This window comes from Hibiscus syriacus, unplaced genomic scaffold (genome assembly GCF_006381635.1).
Source record: "Hibiscus syriacus cultivar Baekdansim isolate YM2019G1 unplaced genomic scaffold, ASM638163v2 tig00000738_pilon, whole genome shotgun sequence".
Classification (NCBI taxonomy): domain Eukaryota; kingdom Viridiplantae; phylum Streptophyta; class Magnoliopsida; order Malvales; family Malvaceae; genus Hibiscus; species Hibiscus syriacus.
This window is the reverse complement of record NW_024061816.1, coordinates 1,106,405-1,132,659: the sequence shown is the minus strand read 5'-3', so window position 1 is coordinate 1,132,659 and position 26,255 is coordinate 1,106,405. Positions and strand designations below refer to the sequence as shown.

Genomic DNA, 26,255 nt, shown 5'->3' with positions numbered 1-26,255 from the left:
GAGAAGGTCCTGGGTTAGGGCACTGAAGAGCGAAAGGACAGAGGCTAAAGAGTTAAGACAAAGGTACACCTTGAGCAAGAAGCGAGAAGAAGAATTGCATGCTAATATCGAAGAACTCAGAATGAAGGCAAATAACATGCAACTTGAACTTGAGGTTAGAAAGCAAAGAATCGACGAGCTCGAAACTGAGAAGAGGCAAAGCAAAGAAGAGCTAAAATTAGAAAGGCAACATCGGGAGAATGTGCTCCAAGGCAAGCAGGATGAAGTATTCCTCTGGATACAGAGGTGCGGAGCAAAGAACGAACGGATAGAGGTACTCAATCAAGAGATGCACGAAATGGAATCAAGGCATGAGGAAGAGTTAGCTCGAGCCAAGGCAAAGAATGAAGAGTACAGTGCCTACGTTATGCAGCTTGAGAGTTCCTTATCTGCAGAAAACAGTCAGCGTTGCCCAGTGGATCAAAGGGTTAGCCTCGAGGAGAACGCTGCTTTGCAAAAGAAGATTCATGATTTAGAGGCTGCCTTACGAAACTGCCAGACACAAATCGCTGGTCTCGAGCGCACCGTCCAAGGCATCAGACTGCAATGGCAAAATTCAAACGATCACTTTAGAGACTGGAAGACAAACGTGAATCACGTGATCCGAGAGACCATGAATCAGTTAAGTGGCGTTGCGAGGCAGTTGGGAGAGATGGACCTCCAAGCAAAAGTCATCCAGAGCTATGCCAATCCAGCATCAGGCGTAGGAAAGAGGGTCGATTGGCTTGTCAATCAAATAGTAGAGCTGAACATGAGAGCTAGGCCATTTCTGTAGTGGGCTTTTCTTGTAAAAATGATGCTTTTGGTCCTTAATGAAAGTTGTTCTAAGACTGATCGCGTCTTATGAATCAATGCCTTTCTGCATGCATTTGCATTTTATTTGCGCGCTTAGTTTTGCATTGCATTTTTATCGCACTTTACATAATTTGCATTCATCCTCGAAGCATTAAAATTAACAATAAGGGATACATTACAGAATACTGGGAAATTTCAAGCATCACTATAACACAAGGAAGGCCATGGATGATAAGATTGCTCAAATAGAAAGAACTCAATTGCAGTTGCAAGATGATCTGAGGAAAATGCAAGAAGAGATGCTTAAGGCTCAAGAGGATATGTTGTCTAAGTTGGCAAATATGCTGGGAGGGAGAAATCCAGAGCACGGAAAGGCCCATGAGCAAACAAGTGAAGAACCACTTTACCCCCCAGGGTTTACCCCGGTACAGTCTCCGAATATCCAAGGAACATCTGTCCATACCAAAGTACACATAAATCCTGACGGCATCGCAGTGAATCCGCAACCTGGATCTTGTTCGCATCCCGAAGAAAGCCCATATCACCAGGTCCCGGACCTTGATGAAGAAGCAAAGAAGAGCGAAAACAAGTTGTTGCAGGAGCAATATAAGCAGCTAGCAAATGAAGTACAAGCTATGAAAGAAGATACCAGCTTGTATGGTCTCGACGCTAAGGAACTGAGTTTAGTTCCTGATCTGGTCCTACCTCCCAAGTTCAAAACTCCTGATTTCGAGAAATACGACGGTACCCAATGCCCTTCTGCCCATATCACAATGTTCTGCAGGAAAATGACTGGTTACGTAGGGGACGACCAGCTGTTGATCCACTGTTTCCAGGAAAGCTTAGTAGGCTCAGCATTGCGATGGTATAATCAACTAAGGAGAGTTGATGTCAGGACATGGAAAGACCTGGCCAAATCTTTTCTCGACCAGTATAAACATGTGAAGGACGTCAGGCCTAACAGAATGGTGCTGCAAGCAATGGAGAAGAAGCATAGTGAAAGTTTCAGACAATATGCTCAGAGGTGGAGAGAGATAGCAGTACAAGTCCACCCACCGTTGGTAGAGGAAGAAACGAACCTACTTTTTGTTAATACCTTGAAGGCTCCATTTTTCTCACATTTTGTTGGTAATCCTTCTCGAAGTTTTGCTGATATAGTTACGGCGGGAGAAATGATTGAAATGGCGATCAAAAGCGGGAAGCTTGAGGGAGGAGATTCCAGCAAGAAACAACCGATGAGGAAGAAGGAAAACGAAGTCAACCAAATAAGGCAGTATGATTCCCATAATATCACAGTGTCCCGACCACAGGGAACGGTAACATCACCCCAAATTGACAATAGGCAGGGGGCAAGAGATCCAAGGAGAGAGAGGCCTCAATTTGATCCGATTCCCATGACTTATAAGGAGTTATTCCACGAATTATATGATCGACATGTAGTCTCACCTTATCATGTGGACCCTATACAACCCCCGTATCCCAAGTGGTATGATGCTAGTGCTAAGTGCGAATACCATGCAGGGGTTTCCGGACATTCTATTGAAAATTGTCCCGCTTTCAAAAAGGTTGTCCAAGCTCTGAGAAGAAGAAACGTCATCAACTTTGGTGACAGTGAACAGCCAAACATAGCCCAAAATCCATTGCCAAACCATGCAGGAGCCGGGATTAATGCAGTCGCTGAAGAGAAAGGAAAAACGACTGTAAAAAATGTTAGGGAGGTGATGTCACCCATGCCTTGGGTGTGGCGCCAAATGGTCAAGGTAGGACTATTAAAGACTAATCTGCCACGTGAACATTTCAATAACGAAGAGATGTGCCACTACCATAACTGCACAAAACACAGTATACAACAGTGTTCTGATTTCTTAGGGCTGGTACAAGAGATGATGGATGGTAAGGAAATCGAGTTCTTCAAAGAAGGGGCTGAGAAAGAAGAAGCGGAAGTTTACGCCTCTGAGGGATCATCCAAAGTGGTCTATAGTGCTAGTTGTCCCCTCGTCATCACTCCCAAGAATCGAGTGGCTGAGAAGGTAGCTCCAAAGGTGATTATTACACCTCCCTCTCCGTTCCTGTACAAAGACAACAAACAGGTACCCTGGAGATATACTTGTCAAATAGGAGAGGTGACAAAGCAACAGGAAGAGGTAGATGAAGTGGGACACATGACCAGGAGTGGTAGATGTTATCACAAAGAACCTGAGAAAAAGATTGCTGTCGAGAAAGGAAAAAGTATCGATGTGCAGATAAGAGAAGATGAACCCATCGTCAATGAGCCAGTAACAGAGAATGAAGCGATGTAATTTTTAAAATTTCTGAAACATAGTGAATACAGTATTGTTGAACAATTGCACAAGCTGCCTGCCCGTATTTCTGTCCTATCACTTCTTCTGAGTTCAGAGGCTCATCGCAACGCCCTGTTAAAAGTTTTAAACCAAACATTTGTCCCGAAGGAGATACCCGCAGAAAAGCTGGACCGACTAGTTGCCAACATCCAGGCCGATAATTTTTTATCTTTTTCTGAGGACGAGATCCCTTCTGGGATGATTGGCAATCATAAGGCCCTACACATCACAGTTAGGTGCAAAGGGCATGTTCTATCCAGAGTACTGATAGATAACGGTTCGGCGTTAAATGTGATGCCCTTGGTGACCCTGAAAAAATTGCCAGTGGACAGCACCCTGATGAGAAGCTGTCAAAGTGTGGTTCGAGCTTTTGATGGAACGAAGAGAGAAGTTCTAGGCAAGATTGATATCCCTTTGACTATTGGCCCGGCGATATACGAAGTGGAGTTTCTTGTGATGGACATCATGCCTACATACAACTGTTTATTGGGAAGGCCCTGGATTCATCAGGCCGGTGCGGTTCCGTCAACGTTGCACCAAAAGATAAAATTTGCAATGGATGGGAGGCTTATATGCATTCATGCTGAGGAAGACATTATTGCTTCGGTTTCTACTACTGCTCCATACGTTGAAGTGGAAGAGCAAGCTGTTGAATGTTCTTTCAGATCGTTGGAATACGTCAATGCCATGTTTGTGGCAGAAGGAAAGAAGATCCCGAAGCCTAGATTGTCAAACTGCACCAAAATGGGGCTTAAGCTGACTCTTGGAAGAGGAGCAAAAACTGGCAAAGGGTTTGGACGTCGGTTGCAAGGACTGGTAGGCCCAATCTACCCTGTAACTAAAAGAGACAGGTTCGGTTTAGGGTATCAGCCAACTTTAAAAGAAAAAATGAGAAGCATCAAGAAGATTCAGGAATTGAGAAAGGCAAGATTGACTGGTGAGGACCCAAGCTGGGAGCCCATGACATTCCCGCCATTGAGCAGCATTTTCGTATCAGGAGGATATATGTTTCAAGGGACTTTAGAAAGCAGTAAAGGGATAGTTGAGATTGCCTTGGAGGACTTGAGCATTAATGTCATAACCGATGAGGAGTTCAAAGAAATGAGAGCTATGGGCATTTACCCTGCGCCACTGGGCTTTGTGTTGAACAACTGGACTGCGGAGGAATTGCCTGTAGTTTACAAATCTTTTGCAGAAAACTCAGATATCAATAATACGAATGCTAATGACTCTGACCCGGCGATTGATTTCGAGATGCCCATATGTCAAGGGGAAATCGAAGGTTGTGATGAGGATGAGGGATGTGAACCACCCTCAGAATTACTAAAGATGGTGGAACAGGAAGATGAGCAGATCCGGCCTCACGAAGAGCTTACAGAGATCTTGAACCTGGGTACAGATGAGGACAGAAAGGAAATAAAGATTGGTACCACCCTGTCTACTGAAGGGAGGCAAAGCTTGATAGAATTACTTCAAGAGTTCAAAGATGTATTTGCTTGGTCATACGAGGACATGCCAGGGCTGGATACAGAATTGGTTGTCCATAAATTACCAATAAAGCCTGATTGCAAGCCCGTACAACAGAAACTGAGAAGAATGAGACCCGAGATGCTGCTCAAGATTAAAGAAGAAGTGAAGAAACAATTTGATGCTGGGTTTCTCACAGTGGCCAAATATCCTGAGTGGGTAGCAAATATTGTCCCAGTACCAAAGAAGGATGGGAAAGTATGAATGTGTGTCGACTATAGAGATCTGAATAGAGCTAGTCCAAAGGATAATTTTCCTTTGCCACATATAGATACGTTAGTGGACAATACTGCTGGAAATTCCTTATTCTCATTTATGGATGGTTTCTCCGGCTATAATCAAATTAAAATGTACCCTGAAGATATGGAGAAAACAACATTTATCACTATGTGGGGGACGTTTTGCTATAAAGTCATGCCGTTTGGATTAAAGAATGCAGGGGCAACCTATCAGAGGGCCATGGTGACGTTGTTTCATGACATGATGCATAAAGAAATTGAAGTCTATGTCGATGATATGATTGTCAAAGCCAAGACGGAGGAGGAACATGTCGAGAATTTGAGGAAGCTCTTTCAAAGATTAAAGAAGTGCCAACTAAAACTTAACCCAAATAAGTGTACTTTTGGGGTGACGTCGGGAAAACTGTTGGGATTCGTAGTGAGCCGAAAGGGAATCGAAATAGATCCCGATAAAGTAAAAGCCATTCAAGATTTGCCAGCCCCAAGAACACAGAAAGAGGTTCGAGGATTTTTGGGGAGATTAAATTACATCGCTCGGTTTATCTCGCAGCTGACCGAAAGATGTGATCCCATATTCCGCCTTCTTCGTAAGAATGATTCAGGAGAATGGAGTGAAGATTGCAGAGAGGCTTTTGAGGCAGTAAAGAGATATCTTTCGAATACTCCGATCCTAGCGCCACCCATCCCAGGAAAGCCTTTAATTCTTTACTTGTCCGTTTATGACAATTCAATGGGATGTGTGTTGGGGCAACATGATCAAACTGAGAAGAGGGAGAGGGCTATCTACTATCTCAGTAAGAAGTTCACTGAGTGTGAGGCCAGATACTCACCAATTGAAAATTTGTGTTGTGCTTTAGTGTGGGCTACCAGAAGACTTAGACAGTATATGTTGTATCATACTACCTGGCTCATATCTAAGCTGGACCCTTTAAAGTATCTGATGGGGGTACCTGCATTGTCTGGAAGGTTAGCCCGTTGGCAAATCCTGTTGTCCGAATTTGATATCCAGTATGTAAGCCAGAAAGCAGTTAAAGGGAGCGCCATAGCAGAATTCATTGCGAGTAGGGCTTCAGAAGAATATGAACAGTTGAATTTCGATTTCCCGGATGAGGATTTAATGGCTATCTCGGAGGAAGAAACAATTGCTCTTGCCGGTAAATACTGGAAGATGAACTTTGATGGTGCTTCAAACGCCTTGGGGCATGGGATTGGGGCAATCTTGGTCTCACCAAGGGAAGAGCATTATCCTTTTACCAGTCGGCTCAATTTTGATTGTACAAACAATATGGCTGAATATGAGGCTTGTGTTATGGGTCTTAGAGCAGCTATTGAACTCAAAGCAAAAATGTTGAAGGTATATGGGGATTCAGCTTTGGTAATTTACCAACTCAGAGGTGAATGGGAAACCAAAGATCCCAAACTTGTGGAATATCGTAAATTAGTTCTGGGACTTATTGAAGAATTTGAGGAAGTGACTTTCAATTACCTCCCCAGAGAAGAAAATCAAATGGCGGATGCCTTGGCTACTTTGGCAGCGACCTTTAAGATGAACGAGCATTCAAATATGATGCCTATTGAGATGAAGGCTTATGAATATCCAGCCCACTGCTTTGACATTGAAGAAGAAGATGATGAAGGACCTTGGTACTATGACATCCTCCAGTATATAAGATATCAAAGTTACCCCGAACAGGCAACTGAGAATGACAAAAGGACCATTAGAAGAATGGCAGCAGGGTATGTGCTTAATGGTGAGATCTTATATAAGAAAAGCATGGATCAGGTCTTATTAAGGTGTGTGGACAATAAAGAAGCGAAAATGATTCTTGAAGAAGTACATGAAGGAATATGTGGCACCCATGCTAATGGGCATGTAATGGCCAGACAAATTATGAGATTTGGGTATTATTGGTCAACTATGGAGACTGATTGCATCAATTATGCCCGAAAATGTCACAAGTGTCAGATTTATGGGGATAGAATGCACACCCCTCCTCATCCGTTGCATGTGATGACAGCTCCGTGGCCGTTTTCTATGTGGGGCATGGATGTTATTGGGCAAATTTTTCCAAAAGCGTCAAATGGTCATCGCTTCATTCTGGTAGCAATAGATTACTTCACCAAGTGGGTAGAAGCAGCTTCCTATGCAAGTGTTACCCAGTCGACGATATGTAGGTTCTTGAAGAAAGAAATCATCTGCCGATATGGCTTACCAGAGAGAATTATCTCTGACAATGCGTTGAACTTAAACAACAAGATGATGAAATCTGTATGTGAGCAATTCAAAATAAAGCATCATAATTCCACGGTTTATCGCCCAAAGATGAATGGGGCAGTGGAGGCGGCTAATAAGAATATTAAGAGGCTTATAGAGAAGATGACTGAAACTTATAAAGATTGGCATGAGAAGTTGCCATTTGCTCTGTTTGCCTATCGGACTTCTGTACGAACGTCTACTGGGGCAACTCCGTTTTCTCTAGTTTATGGGATGGAAGCTGTCCTCCCTATTGAAGTGGAAATTCCCTCGCTCCGGGTTTTATCAGAGGTGAAGCTAAATGAGGCAGAATGGGTACAGGCCAGATATGACCAATTGAATCTGATTGAAGAAAAGAGATTGAAGGCTATTTGTCACGGTCAGATATACCAGAAGCGGATGATACGAGCACATGATAAGAAGGTTCGCCCTCGAGAAATCCACGAAGGAGATTTGGCTCTCAGGAGGATATTGCCCATTCAAAAAGATTTCCGAGGGAAATGGATGCCCAAGTGGGAAGGACCCTATGTTGTCAAGAAAGTTTTTTCTGGGGGAGCTCTGGTCTTAACTGAGATGGATGGGTCTGAATTACCTCATCCAGTGAATTCTGACGCAGTTAAGAAGTATTTTGCTTGAAGAAAAAAAAAAGAAGAAAAAATGAGTGAAAATGAAAAAAAAAATAAAAAAAAAATAATAAAAAAATGAAAAAATGGAAAAAAGAAGGGTTCAAGATGAAAACTCGAAAAGGGCGTCTTGAAACCAAAGGAGGTCTCGAGTCGAAAACCCGCAAAGGGCGACTTGAGTTTTAAATTCAGAGTTCGTGCATGGTGGATAATCTGAATTGTTTTTGGAAGTAGGAAGAGCTCCTGACATGGGTAACGACGATGGCCATTGGGGTTGAGACCAAAGATCAATGAGTCTCGGTGGGGACAACCGGAGGAGGAATTGAATGCACGTGAGATTCAATATTGGTTTATGGCATCCAATAATGGGAGATTTTGGGGTCCAGAAAGGGTTTCGCACTCTTAGGTGTCATCATCATTTTGGAGGTCCTTTTGACAGAAACTACACTCGAGTCATTCTGACGGCGTGCCAGTTCAAAAGCATTTGTGTTATTGATATTTGAAGACACCTATCCTTTTGTTCTTTTCCGATTAAAAGTTTGTCATGTAGTGGCCTAAAAATTCTTCGCCATTTATATAAATAAAGAGATATTTTCCCTTCTTGATTTCCCTTTTACAAGCATCTAATTTTGAGAAAGTCAAAACGCATAGCTTAACTTGTGGTACATGAGATCATTTTGTATTATTATGCAAAAGGTTCTGGAAATGCATGTATTCTGAAGCTAGCAATGGTTTTACCCCTAAGCTTGTATGGTTGGGAAAAGCTAAAACTTTGGAATTCACAGAAAATCACAGCCATTAATAGATGACCCAAGGATGTTGTCATTTATCAAGAAGATTGGTCAGGGGTACTGGCAGGCCTCAAGAAAGAAAGAAGTCAAAGTCTTGTCAAGCCAAAAGTTATAGTATTGAGAGTATCAACTGGGGTGAACTGGTGAAATGCTCTATGCCCAAAGCGAAACTGAGTTCCACTGAAATCAAAGGGGATAGTATTCTTTCGAAGAAGAAAGTGGATTAAATTGCATACATCGTAGGCATGAATAGGATCATGACATTGCATGGTTATTTTAAATGTTTGCAGGTTTCCCAACGATAATTGAAGATTGATCGAGTCTTATACTCTCTGAAGAAATAGGGAGCAGACGCGATTGTTGAAGATTGTTCGAGTCTTATACTCTCTGAAGAAATAGGGAGCAGACACGATTGTTGAAGATTGTTCGAGTCTCATACTCTCTGAAGAAATAGAGAGCAGACACGTTTGTTGAAGATTGTTCGAGTCTCATACTCTCTGAAGGAAATAGGGAGCAGACACGATTGTTGAAGATTGTTCGAGTCTCATACTCTCTGAAGAAATAGGGAGCAGACACGTTCGTTGAGAATTGTTCGAGTCTCATACTCTCTGAAAAAATAGGGAGCAGACATGATTATCGAGAATCGTTTTAGTCTTGTACTCTCTGGAAAAATGGGGAGCAGACACGATTGACGAAGATTTTCGAGTTTTACTCCCTGAAGCAATAGGGGATAAAACCAGTTTTATGGACGTTGCAGTGGAGCCGATTAATCTTTGGAATTTCTCATAATCGGACAAATTTGATCATCTAGTGATCTTTGCTATATTCTCGTTGCACGACAATGAGCAAAGAGGGGCAGCTGTAGATGCTCGATTTGTCCGGGATCTTTTCTGAAGTTGAATTGGATTTATTGTCGTTTATATGATTAATGTTTGGTTATATTTATATATGATATATGAGCAACTAAGCAATTATAATGAATGATTAAGCAATTAAAATACATATGAGTATACTAAATAAATGTTATTACAGGCCCAAGCTGAAACAAGTTACAACAGGCTGGATTAAACAGCCCAAACAACTGAACCCTAAACCCGTTAGGGTTTTCCTTTCCCGCTACCAGCTCTCGGCGCCGCACCACATTTGGCCGTTGGACCTGGCATCACGATTCAACGGTTCACGTGATGCCCACACCCGACAGCACACTGACCGAGAAGCTCGGTTCCCAGGCAGAGCACGATCACCAAGCCAGCATGCGCAGCTCCACTGACAGGAAACCCGTGTTGATCGGCCACCCATCCGATACCAAGGCCACCATTATCGTCGCCCGTGATCACCATGCCCAACCGGGGGGCCCTGCACACAAAACAACAGAACACGAGGAAGCAAAAAAAACGAGGAGAACAACAAGAAAAACAGGGTCCAACCATCAAGAAAAGGGGGGGAAATCGTCCAAGAGAGGAGAGGCTCAACCCATCAGCCATCATCGAAGGAAAAAAAAGGGACAGAACCAAAAAGAAAACTTCCAGTAACCAAAAAATCAACAAGAACCCAAAAATCCACCATCAAACGGAAAAAAGGAAAAAACAAAAACCCACCTCATTAATCCAGAAAGCTTCCGTCGCCCTTGCTAGGAACCGAGAAGAAGGTAGACCCTTCGTCTTTCGTTGTTTTCTAAGTCGTGCATGTCGGTTTTGAGCAGTGGGTTGTAGGTTTTTGTTGGGTTTGAGTTAAGATTCGGTCGGGGTTGCCCTCGGGTCCTTTGAGTATCTTGTTGGAGTCTTAGGAGAAGGGAAATCTGGGTTTCGAGGGGTTTTGGCCTTAGATTCAGGTTGGTAACTACCGGGGTTACCATCGGGGGGGGGTTTATGTGATGTCTGGGCTCCCCATCGGAGCCCCACGGTGGTGGCCATGGTGGCCACAGGTTTCGGGCTTTATCGAGGGTTGCGAGAGACCATGGTGGCCGTGGTGGCCAGGGGAGTCGTCTGGTCAAGCTGGGGTTGAGAGGCGAGAGAGATAGAGAGAACGGCTGGGGGGGGGTTTTCATCTGTTTAGGTTGAGAAGAAATGAGACTAGGGTTAGGGGTATACCCTGATGTCTCGTACGCCAAAACGGCGTCGTCCCGTTTAGTTCCAAAACGGCGTCGTCCCGTTTAGTTCCAAAACGGCGTCGTATTGACCTCCGGGGAAGTATTCTGTGTTTTGCTTTGGGGGGTAACTGCGTGTAGGCCATTTCAGTTTCAACCTGTTACATTTTTGTCCCTGAATCGGGCTTCTTTGGTATCTTAAATTTACCTCCTAATTTGCCGCATGTTGTATCTTGGTCCAGAATCAGTTTAGGGCTATTTTGATGTTGTTTATACTTTGGATATGTAATTTTGAAAAACTTTCATTTTGGTCCTATGAAGTACTTTGGTATATATTATGCTTGCAGTACATGGAAATGAAAGTTTTATGAAATGAGCCTATTGTTTAGTTTCTTTATAGTTTAACCCTTGTTTAACTTTTGATTAGTATGTTTAGTTTTGATTTTATTCATATTTAGTCACTTTTTAAATATGTATATATCTATATATATATTTTAATTTTATAGTTTCGCATGTCATGTTTTTATTATTATATTTAAGTCATGTTTGTACACTATATGTTAATATGTGTGGTTTATTATTATTATTATTATTTTTTTTTTTTTGAAATTAAAATATATGTATATATTTTTTTTCTTGTGTATTTCACATTGCATGATATTTTAATCATAATATTTATTACTCTTTGCATGACATTCAATCAGCATAATTTGCATGATAGTCTTACGTGCATAACTTGAACTAATCACATAATCGGATTAAGGGTAATACCCTTTTAATTTAAAACTGTCAGAATGGCTTTTCTTAACTTACAGAAAAAGTTGTTCTTGACGATTTTAAATTACAAGTGTATCCCATCATTGTCACTAAAAAATTTGATATTTCACTTTAAAATTTGGGAATGAAAGAAAATGAAATGTTCGACTATTTAAATGTATCGAGAAAAGGTCGTTAGAACTGAACTAAAGATCTGGTCTCGGTATTTATAAATAATCGAATATTCGTTATCTTTCTAACGACTTGGTAATTTTAACTTAACTTATTTCGTTGCTTTTGCATACCATAAAATTTGCACTTTTGTTGTTTTAAGGATCAAAAATTAAATTAAATTTGAACTTGTAAAATTCGCTGCAAAGACATTAATTAATCGACTAGGTACCGATTTAGGGCGCTGTGGGGGTGCTAATCCGTCCCCACGCGTAACCGACTCCCGAACTCAGATTTTGATAACGCAGACCGCAAATTCGTCGTTTTAATTAAAAATATTTTTTTATTTAAAATGACAACGTTTTGGGTGTCCAATCACACCCTAATCAAAGATTGGTGGCGACTCCTCGAACCTTATTTTTTCATCGTAAAGGAATTTCCAATTTTTCGAAACGAGAGGTTTTCTAAAATCGTATTATTTTTAATTAAAATCAATCGTAAAGAAAATAATTAAAAATAACGCGCTTTTCCACGCCGTTTAAAAATCGTTTCGACATATTCCTTTATATTTTTTCATATATAATATATATTTATCATACAAATTCTAGAGACTCAACTAAAACATAAAATTAATCTACTAATTACTAAAAATTTTGATTTATTCAAGTTGTAAATTATAATTCGATTATAACTTAATTTTTTTCGAATCAGATTAAATTTATGAAATTACAACTCGAAATTAATTTAAATCGAGTTTTCATGAACTCAATTATTTATATAGTTATATGGTAAAGGTCTTCGAAACATTTGAAAGAAAATCAATAAATATTGTTTAAGAATCTATTTTCTACCTAATGTGTTTCTTAAATTGATAAAAAGATGTTAATGTGATCTTTTAATTAACAAAAATCGTTATTTATCTTTATTGTGTTGTCTTGATATGATAATTCAAAGTGTTAACGTAGTAACTCTAGAGACGGAGTTAGGAATTTTATAATAAGGCGTTATAATTTCAAATTATGATATCTAAATAAAATCATATAAATTAACGAATAATATTAAAATTTGATAAATTAATATAAAAAATAGTTAAATTAACATAAAAAATAGTTAAATTAACAGAAGATTGTTACAAAGTTATTAAAACAATAACCAAAAGAGAACATACATACGTATTAGGGGAGTTCATTTTTCAGTTCTAATCGAATTGATCGATCGATATGAATTAATTCAGTTAAAACAATCGGCCACCATATTATTTCGGTCAGGAAAAATTAAAAAATTTCAAAATTCAGTTAACTTTTAATTTTATTTTAAATAGATTAATTAATTGAATTAACAAAAAATATTAAATATCATATATATTTTAAGCTCAAATCTATTAAGAATTAAGATTCAATTGTTTTTTAATCACACTAGACCCATCAGATTATCAAGATCTAATTAAATTTTGACCCAAATAGAAAATATCTATATTGAATTCAAATTAATTTAATAAAAAAATATATTAAAAATTTGATTAACTCAGCCACCGATTGAATTGACTAAACTTTATTCTGTTCGATTTGGTTAACGAGTAAAAAATTGATTAATTAAATTAATAAAAATTCGATTCAGTCGGTGACTGAATTAAACAAATGAAAACTCTTAATATATACGGTGTCAAAACTTTTTTAAAAGGGGTGTCACTTTTTAATTTTATAATATATATAATTTATATAGGAAAAAATTTGAAATTTTTTGGGGTGTCAATTAACACCGTTCAATAATTGTTGGCTCCGCTTACACTGTATAAAATTATTTTAGTTTTACACTTTTTTAGGATGATTGTATTGATGACTTTTATTTTTTTTCCAACAAATATTTTATCATTACCCTTCAATTTCTCTCATCCAATGTTTTTAAAAATATATAAAACTAAAAGAGTTTTATACAGTGTAATTAAATCTTACCATATATATGTATATATATATATCAAGCTCGTTCAGTGACAAGTGTTATTGGAAATATGACAAAAAAATTATAAACAAAGATTTTGAAAATATCTTTAATTGTTCTCTTGATGAAATTTGATAAAAAATCTCGTAGGTCTATCGTAATTTCAAATTTAAATCTTTATTATAAAATATTTTAGGAGTCTCATTTCAAAAAGTAATAAACTCCACATCATTTGAGAGAGACTTGATATATATATAATTGTATTTAATAAAATAGAAACTTAATTAAATAATCATGTAATATAAAAAATAGTATTATAATTATTCTTAAATATATAAGATATAATTTTTATGAGTCAATTATTTATCATTTTAAACTTGAACCTATACTCGAAAAAATTTGATCCAATTTAATTTGGGTTTAATTATTAAAAAAAAAAACTCAATCTTTTTTAATTTGAAAGATAAATGAGTTTCATTAAAAATCTCTTCTACAACACAAGATTAAGATTATATAGAGAGAAAAGAGTATCCATCGATTCATTAATCATGACGGTAACAAATCGTTCTTTATATCACTATTGAGGAACACGAGATAAATCGATAAAAAATATTAGAGTCAAGTGTTCTTTTAACTAATCTATGAGTCACTCGATATATCTCTAAGTACATAAAAAATAATACAACTAAATTAAATACAATTATCGCATATGAATTCCTAACGTAAATCATCAACGTCCCCACTATTGAACTTGTTAACCACCATCGTTGAATCTAGCTCAATATTGATACAATGCCACCCCTCTTCCATGGCTAGATTGTCGACAACAACCAGATCGTATAACTCCGCTAGCCTTGAATCAAAACAACCAACAGACGTGATAGGCAGACCACCTAAAATCGTACCCCTAGCGTCTCGAACAACGACGCCCACCACAGCAAGTCCGGTGGCGGGGTCAATCTAATAAAATTAAATCAGATTAGAAACCGTCATACTCAAGTCTTTTTCCATCCTTAGGTGGGCCAACCCCAACCTCCTTATTTGTTCTAAAGGAAAGGGCAAACGGCAAAGCATTAAAATGGGTGCATGAATGTGCAAATAATATATCTATCCATCGATTTCGTATCGTTTGAAGTTGACCCCATCCTATTAATGTCTTCACCGAAGGACACAGCCCTTTGTTGGTATAATTATCCAATTTTCAATTAAAAAACATATAAACCAATTATTTATCTTCAATATCTATGTGTACGGATACGAAATTTATTACAAAATCTTCTGATATTTATTTATATATGATTTGGTAGTGAGTGGAAGCTGGGTGATTGTTTGTATGTTGGTGCTTTCATTTTGGCTTTATGGAGTAATTAATGGTTTTTGTTTGAGTCGGTAAATTGAATTTGGTGCTCTGTTGCCCACAAAATTGACCGGTTTGAAAATGAAACTTTTCATAATTATTTATTTATTTCATTTAATATATTTTTAAAATATATTTCATATTTTAAATTTATTAAGTGAATTCAGTAATATAGAAGAGTATTATTTTTTTTGATGTCTCGAGTTTAAATAATTTTGTCTGTAAATTATGCATATGCTATCAATAACAATTTTTTTAATAGATATTATCTTATAATTATTATATATTAATAAAAAAATTTACTTCATATCCGATCTATTGATCGACTAATTCGAATGGAGTACTATAGAGACAAGACGACCATCCCAATCCATTTTACTTCATTTGTAATCAAGTTTTTTTACTATTTATAATCTATTCAGAATTTATTGTTATCTTTTATAGTAATATCATTTTGAGTATTTCAATTTAAATTTTATCCGGAAAGTATATATGTATTATTAGTGTACCTACTATTAACTTAAACTTCATTATTATTATTTAATTTAAAAGTATACTATTATTGTTTAATTTAACCTGAATAATTTAAAATTAAATAAAGTTATTTTTTGAAAGTTTAAACATAAAATAATTGCTCAAATTATTCTGTGTTCACGAATTGATCTCTAAACTAATTTTTGAATCATCAAAGTGTTTAATGATATAAATATTATTCTTTTAGGTGTATTGATTCTAACGACCGTTAAAAATTCCGTTAAGTGACATTTGTCATAATCTGATAATTTTAAAAATTTATTTTTTTAAAAAAAAACTTAAAAAATATTTTATTTTCTAAGAAATTCCAATTTTTATAAAATATAAAAAAGCACAAACTCTTAAAATTTCTTATTCTACTCACCTTTACAGTAGTTGCCAATCATCTCCAGTCACCCATTCGTCAACGACCAATCACTCATACGTTGCCGACCACAAACTAACATATCACAACCCTTACTATCATCTCAAAACTCAAAATTTTTAAATCTCTACATTTTAATCTCTAATCCTTAAAATCCAAATATTCAATCCTTTAAATTTCTTTGATTCGATCGTAATAATTGACCGTTCAATCATTTGTTTGGCCTTGGAAAAACCATGGAAACAGGAGAGGGAGAGGGTGGGACTTGAGTTAGATTTTTTTAAAAAATAAAAAAAATAAAATTTTAAGATTATGAAGTGTCTAATAAGATTTTAATGATCGATATGATCGAAATATCTAAAGTGATAACGTTAAATACTTTAGATGATTCAAAAACTAATTTAAAGATTAATTCGTGAAAAATGGGTATAATTTAGACAAATATTTAATCCTTTTTTAAATAGAGTTGCAATTTATTGGCCTCTAAACTTGAGTTCAGTGAATCAAAATGAACAGGCAGTCGAACAGTGTCTAAAACAGCTGCTTCTTTTTTCAGAAAAGTTCATTTATAGTACGATTCGAATCTTTGACCCCCCCTTATTTTATTTTTGTTTTATTTTTATTTTTGCTGAAAAAAATTTCGAGTGGAGTTTCCCCACTCGCCATGCGCTACGGGGTCCACAAATCACCGACGCTCAACAATTTACTTCAATAACTAATGAAAATTCAAATATCCACATATAATTATTGTCTTTACAAATTTAAATATTATAAATTTAAGTAATATTATATATGGACATCCAAAACTATTGTTCATAATGAATTCGAGACGAATATTAGTGTTAACTCTTAAATATTCATTACCTACAAACTTGATTCCGATAATTTAATTAATTATTTGATAATTTAATTGTTTAAATTTCAAAGTATATGTTGGACGAAATTGAACATTAAAACAATAATTCAAAGATTTGCAGAAATCATCAATATTCGGATTAGAGCATGTACAAAAATTGTTTGTTCGTGACCAAACAAGATTTGAAATGGTCTGATAGCCCGTACTTTTCACTATAATTACCAATCAATTAATTCGGATTAGATACTGTAAAAGCCTATTATGAGATCAATTCTCTCAACTTAATTTGTTTAATTCAAAATATCAGGATTTAAACTCTTAGTCTTGTTTTAAAAAATCCAATATCTCGTTTCACTAGATCAACTGGTTATTCATCCGATATGCAAAAGACCCCGCAGCTTCTTATCACTTTCTTCTACCTGAAAGAATGGTGGATTGATTGAAAGCCGTACATGCAATGTGCCATATGTACAGAGCTGAAAAATGTGGGAAATGGGCTCCCGAATCTTGGATCCCAATGAACAAAAATATTTTCGATCATCTACAACGACGATTGTGAATCTCTTCCTCGAGGAGTCGAGTCACAAGGTCTATATCCATAGTTGGCCTTTTCTCACTTAAAATGCTACAAAGTGAGTGTAATTCTTCAGAGTTCGCCTTCTTGAACAGACTCTGAGTAGTGTGTCAACTTCACCGGACACGCAAATGTTCCGAGGAGGCCCTACATTGTTTTGTTCCCCGGATGTTCTAACTACATTGCCCGCATTACCAGGGAGGTGAGAATGTTGCAGAAACTGCACTTGCAGCCATAAGACCGAGAGTCCCAATACTCGGTACAAACTCGATTTTGATCCATTGCCTCAATGGCCTGGTTTATTATGTTAAGCAAACGATAGCTGAGTTTTACTTCATCTGTTAAGCATACGAGAAATGGAGGTCGAGGGAACCAAATATAGTCTACTAACTAATTTAACTGAACAATTTCGGGTGAAGAAAAGCCAAACATCTCAAAGCCATCGAGGCTGCAATGGCGGGAGGTTGGTTTTCCCTTGTCTATGTTGCTTCGTTATCTCTTGATTCACTCTCTCTCACCATCTCCCAGCATCTGGCAGCTGAAACATGAACGAATACTTCACCGGGATAGTGCTCCACCGATACCTGAAACGAAATCAACATTAAGGCCATGCATGCTGAAAAACACCATGAAAACATTTTCTAACATTATCGAATACAAGTCGAAGCATAACCAGGTAAGAGAAAAAAATTGTGTAATTAATAAGATTGTGGTACAAAAACATAGTTGATAGAATAAAAATTTTCGATTACCATGAACAGAGGTTCATCCCTCTCTGCATCCAAAATTTCCGAGACATAGTAAGCCATATTTGTCGGATCTAAAACACTAATATATCTAACCCGGCTCTTCAATCCTGCATTCATACGAACAAATGAGTAAATACATCTACCTGCCAATACCTATCATATAAACAACAATGCAACATACCTTTTGGGAAAATGGCCTGGCTGTTACACCATAACTTCCCCGAGAGCACAGTTCCAAAACTATTGTTCATAATTCGAGACGAATATTAGTGTTAACTCTTAAATATTCATTACCTACAAACTTGATTCCGATAATTTAATTAATTATTTGATAATTTAATTGTTTAAATTTCAAAGTATATGTTGGACGAAATTGAACATTAAAACAATAATTCAAAGATTTGCAGAAATCATCAATATTCGGATTAGAGCATGTACAAAAATTGTTTGTTCGTGACCAAACAAGATTTGAAATGGTCTGATAGCCCGTACTTTTCAATATAATTACCAATCAATTAATTCGAATTAGATACTGCAAAAGCCTATTATGAGACCAATTCTCTCAACTTAATTTGTTTAATTCAAAATATCAAAATTTAAACTCTTAGTCTTGTTTTAAAAAATCCAATATCTCATTTCACTAGATCAACTGGTTATTCATCCGATATGCAAAAGACCCCGCAGCTTCTTATCACTTTCTTCTACCTGAAAGAATGGTGGATTGATTGAAAGCCGTACATGCAATGTGCCATATGTACAGAGCTGAAAAATGTGGGAAATGGGCTCCCGAATCTTGGATCCCAATGAACAAAAATATTTTCGATCATCTACAACGACGATTGTGAATCTCTTCCTCGAGGAGTCGAGTCACAAGGTCTATATCCATAGTTGGCCTTTTCTCACTTAAAATGCTACAAAGTGAGTGTAATTCTTCAGAGTTCGCCTTCTTGAACAGACTCTGAGTAGTGTGTCAACTTCACCGGACACGCAAATGTTCCGAGGAGGCCCTACATTGTTTTGTTCCCCGGATGTTCTAACTACATTGCCCGCATTACCAGGGAGGTGAGAATGTTGCAGAAACTGCACTTGCAGCCATAAGACCGAGAGTCCCAATACTCGGTACAAACTCGATTTTGATCCATTGCCTCAATGGCCTGGTTTATTATGTTAAGCAAACGATAGCTGAGTTTTACTTCATCTGTTAAGCATACGAGAAATGGAGGTCGAGGGAACCAAATATAGTCTACTAACTAATTTAACTGAACAATTTCGGGTGAAGAAAAGCCAAACATCTCAAAGCCATCGAGGCTGCAATGGCGGGAGGTTGGTTTTCCCTTGTCTATGTTGCTTCGTTATCTCTTGATTCACTCTCTCTCACCATCTCCCAGCATCTGGCAGCTGAAACATGAACGAATACTTCACCGGGATAGTGCTCCACCGATACCTGAAACGAAATCAACATTAAGGCCATGCATGCTGAAAAACACCATGAAAACATTTTCTAACATTATCGAATACAAGTCGAAGCATAACCAGGTAAGAGAAAAAAATTGTCTAATTAATAAGATTGTGGTACAAAAACATAGTTGATAGAATAAAAATTTTCGATTACCATGAACAGAGGTTCATCCCTCTCTGCATCCAAAATTTCCGAGACATAGTAAGCCATATTTGTCGGATCTAAAACACTAATATATCTAACCCGGCTCTTCAATCCTGCATTCATACGAACAAATGAGTAAATACATCTACCTGCCAATACCTATCATATAAACAACAATGCAACATACCTTTTGGGAAAATGGCCTGGCTGTTACACCATAACTTCCCCGAGAGCACAGTTCCAAATTCCAGCAGCTCAACATTACAGTTTATCCTACGCACTACCTTAGCAATGAGAGGACCTTTCTGCTGGACGTTTCTGTCCAGATTATTTTGAGAGCAAGAAATCCCTCCTACATTACCTCTTCTATTGTCAACTAATTTGCAGAGGCAATGACTCCCACCTTCTCATGTTTATCCTTGTCAACATTTTCACTAACCAAAGGCAGCAGACGCTGAAGGTTGCCTTCAACAATCGATGGTTTGTTCTTGTCATCATCCTTCTCTATGGTATTACAAGAATCCTGAACACCTTTACCAGAGTCTGGAGTGGCAGATTCTGAACGACAAAATATATTCTGGTGATTAGATCCTACTGATGTGATACTGTTTTCAGCTTGCTCATCTTTCATGTGAGAATAATGAGACGAGCTACTAGTCTTCTGTACATCAGGGGAATTGGCATCCTTTTGATTCACCACAGCATCAGTTAGAGGGGTAGTTAAGATAGCCTCATTCTTGTAATTATACGTGCTCGCTTTTTCACCAGATGGTGCCAGCCTCAGCGAGGTTTCCAAATGCTCTGTGACAGAATCTTCATTTGGTCTTTTTGAAACTGGATTCTCAGATTCGTAACTAATAAGAATGTTATTATTATCTCGTGGAGCTGAAGGTTTCTTCACTCTACTTGCCATGGCAGTTTGGCCTCCGGGCATGCTTAAGCTTGAAGAAGAAAGAACATATTCCCCTTTCTTCAACTTAGAATTTGGATCTTCTGATGGTAATGCAGCATCAGATAGTTTATTTCTTGGTAGCAATAACATCTGAGCAGAAGTTTGAGACAAAATCGAGGGTTTGTTTTTCGACATTTCTTCTCCTGGTAATTCTTTGGAGGAAATGACTGATGGATTTGTCACTTCTTTAGGTACTCCTTGAGTATGGGATAGCCTACCACCTATATTGTCCTTGGTTACATATGAACTCAGGGCCAGCCCAAGGTCTAGTCTTGCCCACCTATATACTGCACTTAGTTTTCCTTCCACTGCTTCAACAAGGATATTTAATTCATTTACATCATATCGAAATAGGAAAATTTCGGCACCCTTAGCACATGAGCAGAACTGCTTTGCATGTCTCAAGCAAGCATATCTATCAGGGGAGCAACGACAACCTGTTGAAGAAAGGTGCAAATCGAAAAAACATATACTGCATTCTCGCTCACTGGCAGCATCAAAACTGCTCTCCATTTTCACAGCTTGAGAGGAACTGCAAAGACATTCCCTGCTCATACGCTCCATCTCAACACGTTTCTGTAAGAAATAAACATATATAAAGTCTGTCAAAATCAACCAGAGTTACTATTAAGCATTGCCTATATCCTAATAAGTTCACTAAATAAATATTAGTATAAGACTGATAAACATGAATTCTATTTCCGATTTTGAATTGGAGCTAAATTAATTGCCAGATAGAATTTATTTTATCAACAGCATAAAAATAACCTTTAACAGATTAGTGTCTATATGCACAAATACAGTAAACGTGGAAGTATACATGCATGAATCTATCTACATTCATATGCGCATAAATATTTAGAGCTCATAATCACAAGCTTTTTACAGCATTAAAGATTTGGGATCAACAATTCTCTAGAGATTGGACCAATCCAAAACCACTTAAAAAGTTTATCAAACATTAAATTTGAATCAGATGAACAGTTCTAACTATAAAATTTACACAGTTCAAACCCAGATCATATACAGAGATTCTGAACCGACTAAATAAGAATTCATAAAATCCCACCAAATAAATTAGCCCAAAGAAAAATAACAGACATAACTTACCCTGAGAGTGTTAGCTAATACTCCACCCTTTCCACATAAACCTTTCCAACTTAAGTTATCAGAAGTATACTTCTTCAATAAGCTGAGCTCCCAGTGGGCTTTGACTGCTTCCCTTGCTGCTCCAAGGAACATTCTGTCATGTGAGATGGAAGTTTTCCTTCCCTGTTCATGGTATAACTCAATAGCAATCTGCCCATGTGGCAACCAGTCAATAGGAGCTACATTTACTGCTTCTGCACAATTGAAACCATAGTTGAACCCTGCATGATATGCCCTAGGGAATGTTAGAACAAACTCTCCAGCATTCTGAACATATCGATAAACAGGAACCCCTTCAGATTTTAGTATAGCAGGGGATAGCTGGGTGACCTGCATGAAAGAATGACATTCAGGGCGTAATTTGTATCATGAAGTAATATTACAGTAATTAAGCATAACTTGGAAAAGAGAAGATCTTACGATCCACTCCATTTGCACCATGACATACAAATTTGTTATGCATCCACTCCATTTACTTTTAAGTGGTCTATTAGTATAGTGAACCAAAGCATCCTAGCCCGTCTCAGATATCCAAACTAGAAATGAGACTAGAGGCAGTATAATTCAGTTTGTATATTACCAAAACTAGTTCAGGCTTAAAAATTCATTTTGTTACTGGCTTGGTAAGGCCTATTTGTGATCTCTCAAAAATTAGAAATTTTAATTAATGATCATTATAGCCAGTACCCTTTGAATGTTTGAGCCAGGTTCAGCTTAGAACTGACCTTATCGAGCTTTTTCTTTTTTTTTTTTTTGGGGGGGGGGGGTGGGGGATTCTTTGTAAAACATGCTATCGTAATAAAGAGCTATCGGGATTATCTAATAAGTTAAATTCGAGAACAAATAGTATCTTTTGACACATTTGGCTTCTTAGTACATTTGACAAACTCCAAAACAGTTAAATAAAGTCACTTTTAGCTACAATTACAAATATAAACACCATATTATAAATCTTTTAGCTTACCAGTTTGTGAAGCAGGTCAGGCAAATGCTTTTTCATAGTCTCCTCCAGTTTAGGAGCATCCTTTCCAGGGACACCATACCATACTTTTGGAGCACCACAATGCATGTAATTCAGTGAGTATAGGTGCTGATCTTCAACATGCTAGTCCCATCCACATAAAACAAATGGGAAAAATAGCAATATTAGCAATCCGCAGGTCATCCATTATATTGTAATGGCCTTAAACATAAATTCAATAACTCGAAATTTCAAAAGAATCATTTATTGGGTAACATCTAAGAAAACATAAAACCATATCCGCACACTGGGCCAGGTGGCAAAATATTTTGTTAAGAGTTTCTTCCATTATTTTGGTAACAAATCCATCCAACGTTTGACAAAACCATCCTGGAATCACTTTCAGGCATACCAACCTCTTAACTATTCTTATTATGCCAAATTGAAGGTACACGATTTATGGGAGAACCAAATGAAGAATAATGTTTACCCAAACAAAATAAATTGACATGAATTTCATTTTCACAAGCTAGGCTAACACAAAACTATAAAAAAAAAATAAAAGAACCGAGTTCAACTCATGCATGGGGAAAGGAAGTATATAGCCATAGAAGTCTTACCCAACAAAAGATGAAAATCATATTCCTACATACAACCAGGGAACCAGAACCCCAGAAATATCACTGCTTTCATAGCTGAGAACAGATCCAGGAAGCCTGGGGAAGGTATTCAAGTTCCAGCCAGATTTTATGTACTTCTCACTGGTTGCAAATCCAACTTGACTGGACTTATTAGGAAATCCACTACCAAAAACCCCAGTTTCCAGATCAGGCCCATATAAGACCTGAAAAAGAAAAGGAATATAAGAGTTAGCAACTCCTCTTCGTAACTGGTTTAAAGAGAAAGAAAGAACAGAGCAGAGCAGATAAGAAAACCCGAGTTTGATGGATCTAGTTCGAGTGTAAAAAAACAGTTTGTTGGTGTGAGATTTTTTTTCAAATACTTCATCAGAATGAAATTCTTTGAGCTAACTATGAACAATTTTCTTTGGTTGACTTGCAACTTCATTGACTTTGTCTATCAGCTTCTCCTAGTGACACTTTCTAGAATCCCCCATTTGGAACTTCCTAGCCTCCAGAAACTCATTTCAGCTTTTAGAAAAGCTTTAAAAATAAAGTTATCTCAAACTCGTATTTGGTCCCACTATAGCTTCCTGGAGCAGGAAAGTGACTTCAATAGCTCAGCCTATCCTATGCTTAGTAACTTAATCAACAGAAAGGAAAGGACAAAATTTCCAAACTCACAAATCTTACCTCTATTTCCTAAGTTGCTTTCTCCACTATGCGCCAGTATTCACCCTCAATATTCTCAACTGAAGGTTCATGGTTCTCAGGAGGAATGGTCATTTTTCCTTTCATATCTACATCGGTTTCCTTCCTCCTAAAGTATCGGGCCTTGAAATCATTAGCATACTTCTGAAACATATCCAGAGTAAACTCTGGACCAGGTTCAAACCCAAAACTCTCTACTTCACAAAATCCAGCATCAGAAGACCATGAGATATTTCCACTATCAGACTCACAGTCTACGGCCATTCTCATCTTCTCATTTTCCTCATTTTGTTAGTAACTTTTGACGGTTTGCTTATTGAACCACGATTCTGAAGCTTGTCAACCCTCTGCACACGAGTAGCAAATCTGGAATTTTCCCATATATTCTTTTCTTTAAGAGGGCAAGGAGGCTTCCAAGAAGAGGGAGGAACAATGTGACATGACATATTCCAAGTTGTTCCGCTTTTGGTCGTATACTAGCTATATACTATAAAGTATCTTCAAACTCCTCGGGGGTATTACAAAACCAGATAAGATATTTAATTCTCTAATGCAGAACTGCAGATTTGACCAGTAACAACTATGGCAGGCAAATTATGATATTCAAACAACTCAAATATTGTAAGCAACATTAAATACCTTTTCCGTTGGGTAGAACACAGGTGCATCCACAATGCCTGGTCTACATGCTTCTTCTGGATGCCAACTTGCAGTTATCTGTTCCACCAATTTACATATCAATGATATAATATTTGAAGACAATGGTTAAAATAGCATATCAATTATACAATCCAAATTGCATTGTCTAGTTCCTTCATAGCGCTTCAATTACCAGTTATTGTCACTCTAAGCTAAATTACAATATAAATTAGCCATCGTTTATTCCTGACAAGAACTTAACTACAAGGCATTTCCAAGTCATTCTTACATCTACAATGTTGCTACCATAGAGGATAAATATAACAGTATTCTAAAAAATGACAATAGAGGAGTGGTGCTGCCTGAGGCAGATAATGAAACATGTAAAAAGTTCACGAAACTAGGAGAGAACAAAAGAAGTTGAAAAACTAACCTTTTGGCACTGATTACACTCTGGACATCCACGGATAATGCCTTTAAGAAGATTATGTCCCAATCTTTGATTCTGCAAAAATAAATGACATATGAAACTACGAAGATGTAGCATTGTCATGAAGTGGTGATAGCATATTGTTTTACTAAAATTTCCAAAACTAGCATCCAAAACAATAAAACAAGACAACTTTTTCAAAATGCAAAGAAAATAAGACAGAAGGTTCAACAAATAAATTATAAGAAAAGAAGAAACTAACTAGATCAAGCTTTCCACAGTCAGGCTCATCTTCTGGACTGCTATCATATATACCATAGTTTATCCAAGGTCTCCGCCTCAGAGATCTTGTAATATTTTTGCTTTCATTAATTCCCAATTCAATTTCCTTGGAGGCAGGACTGGCATCAGAACTTCTAGCGGTCACGGAGGCAGAACAATAGTTCTCATTACCACTCTCATAAGTTCTGTCCCCATCTGTATTGCTACAAAGACAACGAATGACACTTCAATCCCTACATTCTGTATCTGGAATAGGAACAGTTGAATACAAAACAGACCTAGCTTAAAAAATTAAAGAATCAATTCCGCAGCCCAACATCCTAACTATAATTCTGAACTGCTTTAAAATGAATTTTTAGCTACACAGAATTAGAAAGCAAGTATTAAGAAAAAATAGAGAAAACATAATTCAAAAGCTTCATTCGATCAAACCATTATGTTCTCACGAACTCGGCATAAAACATGTCAGCACTGCAATAATCAATGCAATAAATTTTCAGGTTTTCCCCAGAAAACCACAATTCAGTAAGTTAAAGAAGATATGCGGATAATAAGAACCGAGGATGACTACATTCCAGCATATTTTAATATGATAATTTACTATGATCCTTGCTAAGCCATTTCCTGACTATTTTCAGCTGATAGAGCAAGAGAGAGAGGCCAAATAAGTTTTAGGCTTATTCCTGAATAAGTTTCATTCTTGCTATGTTTGTAAGGATCAATGCTAAAGTATACTACCAGGCGAAACACTTCAAAGCATGAAAACTCACATTTCGTTCGACTCATGCATATGCCAATTCCCAAATCCTAGAACCATGCCATAGATAACAGACAAAATGGAAACACAAATATAATTTTGTATCTAACCGCCTAAAGTTACCGATAGAGTGGTGATGCACTTGATAAACTCCTG

At 37.3% G+C, this 26,255-nt stretch overlaps 1 long non-coding RNA gene and 1 pseudogene across 2 annotated transcripts; both read right to left on the bottom strand.

The window, feature by feature from the left end:
- Positions 1-1,639: 1,639 nt before the first annotated feature.
- LOC120213133 lies at positions 1,640-18,234 on the bottom strand. 2 transcript variants are annotated; one of them, XR_005524770.1, is made up of 4 exons: positions 18,177-18,234; positions 17,999-18,102; positions 17,196-17,830; positions 1,640-1,649 (listed from the first exon to the last, which is right to left on the bottom strand). It is a non-coding gene; the product is annotated as an uncharacterized LOC120213133 (long non-coding RNA). The 2 variants fall into 2 exon arrangements; XR_005524769.1 differs by lacking the exon at positions 1,640-1,649 and having other exon boundaries at positions 17,111-17,830.
- Positions 18,235-18,719: 485 nt separating this feature from the next.
- Positions 18,720-24,809, bottom strand: LOC120213848 (annotated as a pseudogene).
- Positions 24,810-26,255: the final 1,446 nt, after the last annotated feature.